Source organism: Microtus pennsylvanicus, chromosome 3 (genome assembly GCF_037038515.1).
Source record: "Microtus pennsylvanicus isolate mMicPen1 chromosome 3, mMicPen1.hap1, whole genome shotgun sequence".
Classification (NCBI taxonomy): domain Eukaryota; kingdom Metazoa; phylum Chordata; class Mammalia; order Rodentia; family Cricetidae; genus Microtus; species Microtus pennsylvanicus.
This window is the reverse complement of record NC_134581.1, coordinates 58,856,074-58,870,839: the sequence shown is the minus strand read 5'-3', so window position 1 is coordinate 58,870,839 and position 14,766 is coordinate 58,856,074. Positions and strand designations below refer to the sequence as shown.

The window sequence follows — 14,766 nt, the reverse complement described above, 5'->3', positions numbered from 1 at the left end:
GCCAACCCCTAGATCCAACCCCAAGCTTTATGAGGCCAAGAAACCCAGGCTACTGTGCCAGTCCAGGAGATGCCAGACCCCATGCCTGCCACTTTTAACAACACCCAGCCAGATGAGCAGGTAAATGGCTGTGCATTTCAGTAAATGACCTCGCATAAAGAGACCGTCATATTTATTATGCGCCCTTCTCTCCTGGAATCGGTCTCTGTTTGACAGCACCATGTCTTCCCAGCAGCCTGTGCGCTTGGCGGATGTCCTTCTTGTCGAGCTAGGGACTGTCAGGTGCTGGGAAAGTGGGGACAGGCCGTGTTTGGGTAAATATTAGACTTGGCCACAGTCACTGTCCATGTCAGGAACCCAATTGGTGTTATTGATTGACAGATTCGGGGACCAACTGTTTAGAAAGCTGAGCCCCCTCGGATTGGACTAGGTGTTTCGGCAAACAGCCCTAATGCTGGGCAAACAGGCCTGTTGGAAGAAGTAGCCAGCATGTTAGCAGAGCAAACCGAGTGCTGAGCAAACAGCTTAGGAGAATGTGACCACCTCCATGTAACCTCAGCCGAGGTATTGATCCCACTGGAGGCAGGAGAGGGGCCGGGTGGGGAACAGAGAGATACAGACCCAGGCAGAATGTAAATGTTATCTTTAAGCTTCGGCTGTCAGGGCCCTAATGGGCATCTGTTTGGCATTTGTCTTCTTGTAAATCTTTAAATCCAGGTCGGGGCCCAGCATAGAATTTAATAACAGCTTTTCTGCGAGAAGGAGGCTGGGGACCGACTTCTTTCCTGAGATGCCCACTGGGCCTTTCTGGTTTTCCTGGAGGCAGCTGCCTCAGCTGGGAAATTTTTAGGTGGGAGATTCTGAATTCCTGGAAGGCTGCAGGAAGGGGGAAAGGAATCTCAAAATAAGTGTTCTCTCCTCCCACCATGGGCATGCATGCGTGCGTATAGATAGACCTGCATGCCAATGGAGGCCAGATATGGACATCTGGACATCTTCTTCGATCACTCTGCTCTGGTTTTTTTCTTTCTGAAACAGGGTCTCTCACTGAACCTGGAGCTCACTGATTGGCTAGAGAGGGTATCCACAGAGATCCTCCTGTCTCCACCTCCCAGTACTGCACTGGGCTAAAGGTGTGCACTGCCAGGCCTGACTTCTTCCATGATTTCCAAGGTAAGCTCATGTCCTCATTCCTGCTCAGCATGCACATTCCCCACTGAAACATGCCCCAGCCCCACAAAGATGTTTCCTCTGTCCCTCAGCTGGCTGCATCCAGTTTGAGAGCCCTGGGCTCTGGTTATCTGAACCTGACCTCTCTGAGCCTTAGCCTCTGTATTTGCAAAGCAGAACATGTCCCTGCAAGGAACATAGGATCTCAGGCCATACACACCTCCATCCAGGCAGAAGCTCTGCATAGCCAGTAAGCACAATTTTAGAAGCTTCCTCCGTGACTGACCTGATGAGACTGCCTCGTCCTGAACCACAGCTCCCCAGTTCTTGAACCGCTTCCCCACTTAGAGAGAGACTAGCGTGTGGGTCTCCATACAGGCTGGGTTATTGGAAGCTCAGGGATAGGAAGACACTGTCCCGAAGGTCATAGGACACCAGCTATACAAGTGATTTGTGACAACTCGTAAGTGATGAGGCTGGCCTCCAAAACCAAGACCACAGCAAGCTGTCTGAGAGAAGCAAGCCAGGAGGTGGGGAGCTGTTGGTTCAGCTGGTAACAGACTTGTCTGGAAAGCACAAGGACTTGAGTTCAATCTCCAGAAGCAAGGTTTGAAAGCTAAGAATAATGGTACATACTTGTGACCCCAGCCCTGGGAAGGCAGAGACAGGCATGTTCCTGGGGCTCCCTAGGCCAGCACAGCCTGTTCAATGAGCTCCAGGCTAGTGAGAGACCCTGGCCTCAAAATAATGAACAGTATAACTAAGGAACAATACCTAAAGAAGAGTATCTCTGGCCTTCACAGGCACACATAAACATACATGTACACACGGACATACACACGTGCATGTGCGCGCACACACACACATACACTGTGGGGCCAATGGTGATTCAATTTCTTCTCACTAAAGCCTTATTATTTAAAATTTTTCCTTTTCAATTTTTAAAAATTTATTTGTGTGTGTGTCCATATGTACATGTATGTTTGTGCACATGCACACGAGTGCAGTGCCTGCAGAAGCCAGAAGAGGGCATCAAATCTCCTAAAGCTGGAGTTACAGGCAGTTGTGAACCACCCAATGTGTGTACTGGCAACTGAACTTGGATTCTCTGGCAGAGTAACAAGTGCTCTGAACCACTGAGCATCTACCCAGTCCCACTCGGAGATCTCCTACAGTGATTAGAAATAACACGGAGATCTCCTACAGTGATTAGTAAGCAGTTGTCAATGGGAGCAGCAGCCGCCAAGACAAAGCCTAAGCCTTCTGTGGCTTCTGACCGGGCAGAAACTGTGAAAGGCATTCAACCACCTCCTCGGATTCAGAGGAAGGCCAGTCTTGCCCTCCTTCCCAAGAGCTGAGACAGACGTGCACTGTTCTGTCCACACCCCTGAAAGGGTGAGGAAGTCTGGGTTGTGTGAGGACCTCATGAAGGTCAGCAGGATGGCAGAGCAGTCAGAGTTCCCAGGAAGAAATGCATTGTCTTCACTGAACAAACCCAGTGGCGAAAGACTAGCGGCTCGGCTGTAGGCTGTGTGGCACTCACTCCAGCAAGATGACAGCCATCCTCAGGAGCTGAAGTTACGAGCACTTGTGAACTGCCCTGTTCAGAACCAAACCTGAGTCATCCTCTGCAATAACAGCAAGAACTTGTAGCTAACGAGCCATCTCGCCAGCCCCTAACACTAAAGCAAAACCATTGCTACGTTCAAGGCCAAGGACGTGCCCACTGCAAAAACAAACAAATGGATAAATAAATCAAAACAGGGCCTGCCAGCACCACGGGTTCCTCCTTGCTCACCCTAAGAGTCTAGACCTCGGTCTCCCTTTTGCTACACAAAGGTCCCTTTTAGGAAAACCTGAGGAATTTCTGGTGTGGGAAGGGAGTGTGTTCTGGCAACTGGAAGCCCAGTGAGCTTGCATTTGGGAAGGTCCCAAGCCTCAGAGTAGATTAAGATACGAGTAGAGAAGTTCCCCTGTGAAGCAGCGACTCCCAGAAATCCCTTCTCAAAGGTCTGCTGTGCCCCCCACACCCTTCAGTAGCCCAAGTCACAGGCAATGACAAGCCTGTTTCCAGGGCTCCTCTGTGTCCCCGGATGTACCATGGTCCTGCTCCTCTGTGTCCCCGGATGTACCATGGTCCTCTTTCTAAAGATATGAGTCCCCAAGCAAGGAAAACTGTCCCCACCCTCGTGTCCACGTTCTCAGCCCATGCCACCCTCAAGGTGGGCAACAGGAAAGACAATCACTGCATGCCCTGTGGGAGGGGTTAACTGTTACCAGGCAGGGATGCTCCTCTACCTGGATGGCTTAAAACACCCAGGTTAGAGCCGGTTTGGCTGGGAATGTGCCAGCTAACGAGACCGCTAAGAGCTACATGGCAGCGAATGTGAGAATGCGAGCCGATGAATCACTGGAGAGGCTGAGTGGGACCCAGAATGCTCAATTAATGAGTCACTCTGCAAAATATGTTTCTGGGGCTGGGGAGGTGGCTCCATGGCTAAAGGGCTTGACGTGCAAGTGTTTGGATCCCCACAATCCAGTAAAGCCAGACAGACTTGGAAGTCTGCCTTCACTTTCGACATCAGAAGGCAGAGACAGGGGAACCTCAGATCAAGCTGGCTAGAGAGCCTAGCCAGTAACCACATCAGTGAGCTCTGGGTTCAACTGAGAGACCCTGCCTCAATGAATGAGGTGGAAGTGTAGTACATTCCTAATTAGTCTTATTAAATAAAAATCTGGAGTCAGATATCAGGGTAAATGCTGAAAGATCAGAAGAGCCAGTCACCAGAGAGACTTTTTGCCTCTACCAAATCCTCAAACCAAATGGGCAATCGTAAGGCCACAAACCCTCAGACTGAATGCCCTGAGCTCCTGTCTCCTCCTGCCTTATATTCCACTCTCTGCCCCCTAGTGATGGGACTAAAAGCATGAGCCTCCACCACTTGGCTTTGTTTCTCTTTGAGACTGGTTCAATCTAGTGTAGTCCAGGGTGGCCTTGAACTCCAGAGATCCACCTGCCTCTGCCTCCAGAGGGCTGAGGTTAAAGGTGTGCGCCACCGCAATACTTTCTGAAGAAACCCAGGCTGACCCTTATTGATAAAATCAGAGCCATCCTTCAACTATTGAGCTTCGTATTCACTTTGGACATCTTCAAAAACAGCCAGACGTGGTCACGCACACTTTTAATGCCAGTATTCAGGAGGCAGTTGGATCTCTATAAGTTCAAGACCAACCTTGTCTACATAACCAGTTCCAAGCCAGCTAAAGCTATGTAGTGAGACCCTGACTCAAAAAATATGTATACAGGGATGGAGAGATGGCTCAGTGGTTAAGAGCACTGACTGCTATTCCAGAGGACTCAGGTTTAATTCCCAGAACCTACATGGCAGCTAAAGCACCTATAATTCCAGTTCCAAAGATCACAGTGCCATCTGTGGCTTCTGCGAGTACTAGGCATATGCATAGTACATAGACCTACATGCAGAAAAATTCATGCATATAAAGTATGTATATGTGGGGGCTAGAGAGATGGATCAGCAGTTAAGAGCACTAGCTATTCTTCCAGATGACCCAGATTTGATTCCCAGCACCTACAAGCTGGCTCACAACTGTCCATAACTCTAGTTCCAGGGCATCTGACACCCTCTTCTGTTTCTGAGAACACCAGACTTGCACATAGTGCGTGCAAATATATGTAGGTAAGACACAGATACACATAAAATAAAAATAAAGCAATTTTTAAAAAGTTTTAAGAGTGTTTGTATGTGCAAGACACTGCCTTGAAAGAAGCAAACCAAGTAGTCCACAGCCCATACCAACTTCACAGGTATGGCCTGCTGGTTCAGGGCTCCTGCTCAGCCTAAGGCTCTCCTGTTGTTCTCTTGGAATTCAGAATAGCTTTTGAACAGAGGCCCCAATAGTTTCATTTTGCCCAGGGACCTGCAGATGGTTTCACCAGCCTTATGCCAAACTGTTAAAGACAAAATGAGATGCCACTGTTAGAAAGAGAGTTAGGGATTTGCACACCGTGCCCTCATTTGAGCTCAAATGGCCCATCATTTTATAATGCTGAGCTCAACTGAATTCTGGGTTGTGGGAATTGGCTTGTTTGTTTGTGGGGAAGGGTTTTGTTGCATTAGAAGTCTTTATGAGGGCTTGGGGAGGTGGCGTGCGGCTGCAAAGCATGAGGACCTGAGTTCAACTCCCAGCACCCACATAAGACAGCCCGGAGTGGTGGTGCATGTGTGTAATCCCAGCACCGGGGAGTCGGACACAGGTCCTCGGGCTCACTGGGCAGAACACCGAGCCTAATCCTGGGGTTCCAGATAAAAGGGAAAGAGACCATTTTGAGGAAAGGAGGTAGACATTTCCTGAAGAACACCTGAGGCTGACTTCTGGCTTCTGTAGGCATGTGCACACACACGCACACACGTGTGTATGCACCTGCACACAACACAGATCTTTGAGAGTAAGTCAAACCCTAAACCAGCCCCTCTCTCCCCTAACCACATTCAGACAGGAAAGCCCCTTCTCACCTGCCACCTCTGCAATCAGAAGCCAGAGTAAGAAGACAGTCCTGGCCTTGTCTGACATAGACCAGCCTAAGTTCTTATTGGCTTCCTCCTCTGTAAAATGAAAGAGGACGAGGGCCCAGGAGGATCTAAGTCAGCCTCACCCCGCCTGTTTCTCAGTTGTTGAAACTGTTCACGGAGAAAATGTCTTTTCGTCCATTTCTGTTGCTGTAACACGCCTGAGATGGGACCATTCATAACTGACAGTGTATTTGGCTCATGGTTCTGGGACTGGGACATCCAGGGGCATGATGCCAACATCTGTCTGCTCGGTGGCCACCCAAGGACCTTCCTTCTTCCTGCATCGTATAGCAAGACCAAGCACTAGCGCCAGCTTTGCTCTCTCTTGAACTTCCTGTGAGTCAAATGGCCAGTGTCCTAGAGTTCCAGGATAAGTGAGCCTGAAATGTGGAATTTGGCTTGTTTGAAGGAAAGGGTTTGGTTACATTAAACGTCCTTCAGAGACCTGGAGAGATGGCTCAGTCAATAATGACTAACGTTGTCACCGAGGCCCCAGCCTTACGACCTCGTCTAGCCCAGCTACCTCCCAAAGGCCTTTCTTCCTCTTACCATTAATACATAAATTAGTGATAGTTTTCAACACAGAGACTTCGGGGACACATGCAAACCAAAGCGTATGTCCATAGCAGATAGCGTCTTGAAAGCTCCAGTCAAATAGTTACCCCTGAGCTCCAGGACTTGTGGCCTAGTGCTGTCTAACAATACTTCTCTGAGCTTATTCTGTTACAGTTAGTATTGTTGGGAAAAGTGGAGGGAGTGTCATCAGGCTGGTAACTGATGAGGGACTGGAGAAATGTGTCAGTGGCTAAGAGGACTTTCTGTCCTTCCAGGGGACTCTAGTTTGAGTTCCAGCATCCACATCAGCAGACTGACAATGACCTATTATTACATGGACTTTAGAGGATCTAGTGTCCTCTACTGGCCTCTAAGGGAAGGGCACCAGCATGTGTGTGGCATACACACACACACACACACATACACACACACACATACACACATACACACACACATACACACTAACACGCATACACACACACACATACACACACACATACACACTAACACGCATACACACACACACACATACACACACACATACACACACACATACACACACACATACACACATACACACACACATACACACATACACACACACACTCATACACACATACACACACACATCAAAATACATTTTTTTAAAAACTGGATTTTAGAGCTCCCCCTCCACATAAATCATTAGAAATCCCTAGAAGGCCCCTGACAAAGCATCCACAGTTCATATGCTTGTGTGGGCCAGCAAGATGGCTCAGCAGACAGAGGTGCCTGCAACCAAGCTTGCCAACCTGGGTTCCATCCCTAGTACAACCCACAAGGTGAAAGAAGAGAACCAACTCCCTCAAGTGTCCTCTGACTTCCACTCCTGGGCACAGACACAAAACAAATAAAAATGTCGTGTGTGTGCAAAATCTGCAACAGTAAGACACGACCGTGTCCTGGTTCTTAAAGAAAGTCCCTAAATCTAGATGAGCTTTGGGATTCCCAACATGTGTGTCGTCTTCTGCATCCATCTGTCATCAGGTTGATAATCTGGATTTCAGGGCCGGGAGAGATGACTCAGTGGTTAAGAAGCCTTCCGGCTCTTCCAGCGGACCTGCCCCTAAACCACGGCAAACATCTTTAAATGCGACCACATCCCTCACTTAATATAATTTATGAATAACCCTGGGAGTGAGGTTGCAATCAGCATAATGCCATTTGCCTAGTAGAGTTTTAAGTAAACATTCTTTCATGTCGGTCATGGTCAGTTGCAAGGAATGTTAATTTTGAGAGCAATGTGTTTTAAACTTCTTCCAAATCTCCTTGCCCTGGGCCCTGGAGACACTGTGGTTCCTGGGTAGTGAGTCTAACCACAATGCTTGCCAGGTGAACACAGGCTGCCCTCAGCCAGCCTTTGCCGTCTAAGGAAGACCATCCCCGTGGTGTGAGGTTGAGTATTTGCACGGCCCTTCCGATTCAGCTGTCCTGTCTATTTAGAGTCTAATTCAGACTCAAGAGAGGTGGGGGAGGTGGGAGGGTCAAGTGCGGATTACAGAAAATTGAACTTTGATGATCGTCAAGTCAGTCAGGTTAACAAGGTGTTATCTAACAAGACCATAGGGGGCAGCTTTACTGGTTAGGACAAGATTGTTGGGTAATTAGCTTATCAACTCCGTGTATGTAAATGAAGGCTTTTAAAGTCCTTGAAACCTGCTTTTGCTCTTGAGTAATTTAACTGTCTCCTCTGGATGCTCTTCATTGCCGCTCTCCAGCTTGGACGCTTCCCCGTAATTAAGCGTTTATGGAAGTCCATCTTCCCTTCTGCAGAGGACCTTGCACAGGGATTGAGGTAAATAAACCTGTCCCTGCCCTCCACCTGCCGATTTTCTAACTGGCAAATAGCAAACTTCTTCTGCAAAAGACCAGCTCACTACCTCCAACTTAGCATCTATGGTGCAATAACCAAACTCTGGCCATCTGAGCCCTAAACAGCTACAAACGGTGTGCAAGCCACCGAGTGCAGCCGCGCCTCAAAACCGCATTGCCAGGGCTAAGGTGACACTCAGATGATCAAGCGCTTGCCTAGTATACATGAGGTCTGAGGTTTAATGCCCGGCATGCCATAATTCAGGCATGGTGGTGACACACTTGCAGTCTCAGGACTCAAGAGGTAGAGGCAGGAGAAGCAGGAGTTCAAGGTCATCCACAGCTATGTGTAAGTAGCTCCAGGCCAGCCTGGAATACATGAGACCCTGTATCAAAGCCACAAAAAACAAAAAAAAAAAAAACAAAAAAAAAACAGGCCAGAGAGATGGCTCGGAGGGTAAAGGCACCTTCTGCCGAACCCGACAGCCTGCGTTTGAGTTGCAGGACTCATATGATGTAAAAAGAAAAATGACTCCCACAAGTCCTCTGACCACAATGAGACATGCGTGTTCCACAAACACACACACACACACACACACACACACGTACACTAAATGTAAAAAAAAATTCACTGACATAATCAACTTAGGCCACAGTGGCCTGGACCCTGATCTATGAGGCAGACATAAAGAATTCATGTAGGAGGTGGAAGCTGGGTTGGTACAGTTGGAAATGCTAGCCCAGTGCTGGATCAGGAGGAACAAGTCCGTGCTGCCCAGTGGGATGCGGTACTTTCTGGAAGAGGGGTGTGAGTACATAAGGAACTACTCCTTGGCTACCCCTTCATGCTTCTATAATGGCTTGCCCTATCCAGGGCTCTTCTTCGGAGGCTAAGGGAGCCAAGGCCTGATGTCTTCAGTCTCACAGGGTCTAGATGACTTGTGTGGTGCTGCAGTCTCACCTGCAGAACTGGATTTGAAGTCAGAATCCTGTCATCTAAGAATGACGTGAGAACCCAACTGAAAGCCAGCAAGATGACTCAGTGGACGAAAAGGAGAAGGCAGGGTAGAGACGGAGATACTCTTTGTTGCAAGTTACCAGAGAGAGCTTTCAAGCTGATAGTCCCAACACCCAACAGAAAAGTAGCAATATAGTAGCAAAAGCGTTTCTTATCTGTAGACATGGCAGTTCCATAGTTAAGGAGTATGGGCAATGAGGGTAACATAAGGAGGCCATCTAAAAAGATGTGGGGCGGGCGATGGTGGCGCACGCCTTTAATCCCAGCACTCAGGAGGCAGAGGCAGGCGGATCTCTGTGAGTTCGAGACCAGCCTGGTCTACAGAGCTAGTTCCAGGACAGGCTCCAAAGCCACAGAGAAACCCTGTCTAGAAAAAACAAACAAACAAAAAAAAAAAGATGTGGGTAACAACTAGTGTGTTGTTACTTTTCTGTTGCTACGATAGAGCACCAGGATCAAGGCAATTCATAGAAAAGTTGGTTTGGAGCTTGTGGTTCCAGAGGAATAATAGTTGGTGATGGGAAAGAAGAGGTAGCAGGGAGACATGGCATTAGGAGCAGCAGCTGACAGACCATATCTCCATCGGCAAGCCAGAAGCAGAGAGATCATACCTGAAACATCAAATCCCGCCCCCAGGACACACTTCCTCCAGCAAAGCCACACCTCCTAAGGTTCCCCAAACAGCCACCAACTGAGCATTCGGATGCCAAGACTTACAGAGGGCACGCATTCAAACTACCACGCTGAGCCATCTGGAACATCACGGCCCATCCCAGGGAGGTCTCCTTCTCTCCCCACTGTGACCAAAATACCTGAAAAGAAGCAACTTCCGGGAGGAAGAGTCTATTCCATCCCACAGTTCAAAGGGGCACAATCCACCAGGGCAGGAAGTCACAGCAGCTGGTCACATTATGTCACAGTCAGGAAGTAGGAACAGGAGAATGCTGGTGCTCAGCTCACACGTTCTTTTTTAGACTTTTCAAAAAGCATAAAGTTTTTTCTCTTTCTCCACAGGGTCATGGTGGCTGCCGCTGCAGTGCCTGCCTCCCTGAGCTATCCAGCGCCATCCTCGTCTCTGGGGAGACACTCTCATGAGCTGCAGTCAGGACTGAGTAGATGACCCTTCATCGGACCCTCAGGGGCCAGTTACAGCTTGATAACACAGATCTCCCCCACTCTGCAGTTCCCAGACATGATGATCCTGTGTCTTGAGACAAGGCGGTTATTGTATGGAAGCTGACCAGGGACGAGAGCAACTATGGCATTCCACATCATGCTCTGCAAAATCACTCCCACTTTCTTAGTGACATTGTTATCTCCTCTGATGGCCAGTTCACCCTCACAGGCTCCTGGGATGGAATACCACATCTCTGGGATCTCATAATGGGACCCGCTATGAGGCAATTGATAGGCCATGCCAAGGATGTACTGAACAACTGGAAGATAGTCTCTGGATCCCAGGATAAGACCATAAAGCTATGGAATACTCTGGGCATCGACAAGTACACTGTCCAGGATGAGAGTCATACAGAAGTCTGTGTTGGCTCTTCCCCAAAGAGCAACAACCTATCATCATCTCCTGTGAATGGGACAAGCTGGTCAAGCTTTGGAATTTGGCTAATTGCAAACTGACAAGCAACCCCATTGGTCACACTGGCTATCTAAACAGAGCGACAGCCTCTCCGGATGGTTCTCTCTGGAGGCAAGGATGGCCAAGCTATGAAGAGGTGGTGGCGACACAAACATCAGGGACATCATCAATGCCTTGTACTTCAGCTGTAATGGCTCCTGACTCTGTGCTGCCACTGGCTTCAGTGTCAAGATCTGGGACTTGGAGGGTAAGATCACTGTAGATGAACTGAAGCGAGAAGTTGCCAGAACCAGCAGCAAGGCAGAGCCCCAGAGTATCTCTCTCTGTTATGGCCTGCTGATGGCCAGACTCTGTTTGCTGGCTCTGCAGGCAACCCAGGGCAAGTGTGGCAGGTGACTGTTGATCCCACTAAGAGTTAATGACAGACTCTTAGAAATAAAACTGACTTTCTGGGGGAAAATATTATTGTTTCTTCTTTATTTTCTGTGTATGAGCGTTTCACCTTCATGTGTGTCTGTGAACCACGTGTGTGCCTGGCGCTCACAGAGAACAGAAGAGGGCACTGGAGCCGCTGGAATGAGAGTTACAGACAGCTGTAAGCCACTATGTGGGTGCTAGGAATGGAACTCAGGTCCTCTGGAAGAGCGTGCAGCACTCTTTAACTACTGAGCCGTATCAACAGCCCTCCGTTTCTCTTATTTATTCAGTCTTGGACCCCAACCCACAGGATGGCACCACCTACATTCAGTGTGGGTCTTCCCTCCTCAGGCAAATCTTTGTAGAAACACCCTTGTGGACGCATGCAGAAGTGCATTTCCATGGTGATTCTAAACCAAGGTGTCAAGCCTGTTAGCCAGCATGGTCTGCAGTGGTCCTCCCTCTTACTGTTGCACCAGCCTGTTTCCAGCCTCCAGCCCTCCTCCAACCATAGAACCAAAGTGTCTGACTCTTGGACTCTTGGCCATGAAGAATCCCTTCACAGCGGGAGGTGGGGGTTAGAGAAGCCATTCATGACTGGTATCCTAATGGAACTGACTGGAGGACTTTGAGACGCAGCCACTTTCCTTCATGGCCCCCACACTGTCTTGGACTTCCCACCTCAAGATCTGAGAGTTCCTTCCACTGTTCCGGGGTCTCTGAGGTCTCCCAGCCCCAATCTGCTCAAGCTGAGCCCAGCTTTCTCTCTCCCCTAAGGCACTACTTTGGCTTCTGACCCTCCTACATCATCTAGCCCTGACTCTCACATGCTAATGCGCACAGAGCTGACTCTGGTCACCTCCCCGCCCCTTCTATTCCAGACATACACCAAGTCACTGGTCCACCAGGAGTTGACAACAACAAGTCAAGTTCCCTGTCTTGTTCACGTCCCTGGAGCTCCAGAGTGAGCACAGTCACAAGTTGGCTGGGGAAGACCTGGGAAGGCCCTTCCCTTACTGGCCTCACTGGCTTGCTGGAAAAATCTCCCTACTGCTTCTTTGAGACTGAAGTACCTTGGGTAAGTCCCTGAGACGCTGCAAGCTGCCATTTCTCATCTCCAATGAACAGCAGCTGTGATCAGCCTCCTGCTTGGAGCCCCAAGTTGTGGTAGGAGATAGAGGGTACTCAGTTCGGCGCTTGCTGAAGTGGGCGGGGGGGGGAGGCTCTCATCTAACTCCAGGAGGTGGAGTTCAGCAGTGTGTGGGGGAAGCTCTGCTGGACTGCATCCTCCCCACCTCCCCAGAGGCTACCTCACCCCACAAGCTCTGCCTCCAGGCCTCTCCTTACCCCAGGCTCACAACCCTTCCCCTGCTTTCATACAGGCTCAGACGACACTACATTTAATGACACCCTGCCCGATCCCACAGGCTCATTAGCCTACATGTGTTCATTATGTTTCCCAAGTGGGAGCTCGCTGGCTGGAAACCAGGCCTTCACTTTTAACCCCTTGCTGCATTGCACAGGGCTAGACAAACCACAGATACCTAACAGCCATCCGTGCTAAACACTGCCAAGGCATCAACTCGGTCTAAACCTCACTTCCTCCTCTTTTAAAAGAAGACATGACCATAATAACAAGTTCCTGGGAGGTGTTTCACATTTGACAAAGTCTGGCTGCATTCATTGTCTCTACCAGTAGCCAAGGAAACTACAGTGCAGGCGTGGAAAGTAGAGGCTGGTGCAAGTCAGTGGTTTGCCTGGGAACATGGCTAATAAATGTCGGAGTCATCTGAACCCAAACCTATTATTTTTTCTGTCACACGAGGCTGGAAGGCTTCAGAGGCAAGGCAGAGTGCCTAGGGTAGTCAGTGCAGAACTACAGCCATCAGTAAACAGACAAACCACTTATCACCAAGGTACAGGGTCACAGGGAAAGCTGACCCAGACCGCCGAGAAGCAATGGAGCTTGGACAGGTGGGAAAGTCAGGAAGCAGGTTCAAGGCCAAAGCCTAGGGAAACCCCTTTCATAGGGAAGGGGTTCTGGACTGCAGACTAGGGGAAGAGAGGTGATGGGGGACATCTCCCCAGAACAAAGAGGATGTGTGAATAAAAGGGAGCAGGCTGAGGAGATAGCTCAGCCAGGAAATTGCTTGTACAAAAGCAGGAGGACCTGAAGACTATCCCTGGTGCTCACTGGCCTGGTAGCCGAATGGATGAGTTCCAGGTTAACGTTTTGTATCCCAGGCTGAACAGAATGTGACACAGAGAGGCAGGCAGAGATGTTTGTGAGCCGTCCCTTCACCAGACTCAGGCCTCCTGGAGGAATGAGAGGAAGAAGCAGGGGAGAATAAACCAGGGTCACCCTGAGCCCGGAAGCCAGAGAGATTTCTGAAACGTAGGTGTCCTGAACCAATATGAGGACGGTAAAAATTGCCACTGATTCTGACTGGAGAGGAAACGGGCTGTATCACACAGTGTCAGAACTGATAATATCCTGTCTCCGTGTGCCATCTCATTATTCCACACATGTTCATTATCTGCCCAGATTGCGTGCTAGCTGGCTTTTGAAACCATCTTCTCTTTTAGCTTCCCCAACTTCTCTCACGCAGGGCTGAGTTCCTAACAGGAGCCCAGTGAAAACCAATAGCTATAAATTTCAAGAATAGAAAATGGCCCTGCACCCCACAATCTGCGAAGGATTGTTCCAGAGAGACCGCTACCACTTCAGTATTTCTCCAAAAGCACTTGGTGCTAGTTATCTGAAACATCCCAGGATCCCAACCATGAGATCCCACTGCTGCAGGCAGAGTGAACCCCATCACTAGAGAAGAAGCCAAGAAGAAACCAGCCATCAGAGGCTCTGTGGAGGAGTCTCTGTGTAGAGAAGGACACTGGACGGAGCAGTTCCCACGGCCCCCACGATCTCTCAGACACCATGGTTCAGAAACACCGTTGAATTTGATCTCGTGTTTCATTTGGCATGTCTCATTCAGAAATAACCAGACTAACTTAAAAAAAGAAATCTCTGTGCCTTCTTCTATTTCTTTCAAACTCTTTAAATGTCAAGTTCCAGCCCAGTGCTCTGCCTTGCCGGGTGGTTGGATACCAAAGCCATGAGCGCTGGGTTTAGAATAGCGCCTGGCCGGAGGGGGAGGCTGACTTCATGCATGTCTATTTTTACAGCCACGAGACGCGTCGCCTTCCCTCACTGTTCACATCAATATCACACAGGGACGCTGACACAGGGCCATCTGTCCTCACAGACTCGCTCTTTTGGGGAGGGGAGGCAGAGGGAACGAGAGAGGAATGCGCGTTTTCGTTCTTAGTCTGAGAGTTTGGCTTGGACTCTGATGGTTCCCAGATCTGAGCCAGCCAAAGGGGCCTTTGGCCAATCCCTGTTGGGGGCTGGGGGCAGTGTGTCAGTGTCCTGTGTTGTCACTTTCTGAAGTTTAGAGAGTACCTTCAGCACTCACTCAGTCTCAGCCTATGATATGCCAGCTATAGGTCACATAACCCTTTCCCCTGCTTGACTCATCTGGGAGTTCTGTGCACCTTGCAAAAGGATGAGAAGG

The 14,766-nt window shown here is 49.3% G+C and overlaps 1 pseudogene; it reads left to right on the top strand.

Annotated features, from left to right (window-relative positions):
• Positions 1 to 8,900: 8,900 nt before the first annotated feature.
• Positions 8,901 to 11,196, top strand: LOC142846756 (small ribosomal subunit protein RACK1 pseudogene; annotated as a pseudogene).
• The last annotated feature ends 3,570 nt before the right edge of the window (positions 11,197 to 14,766 follow it).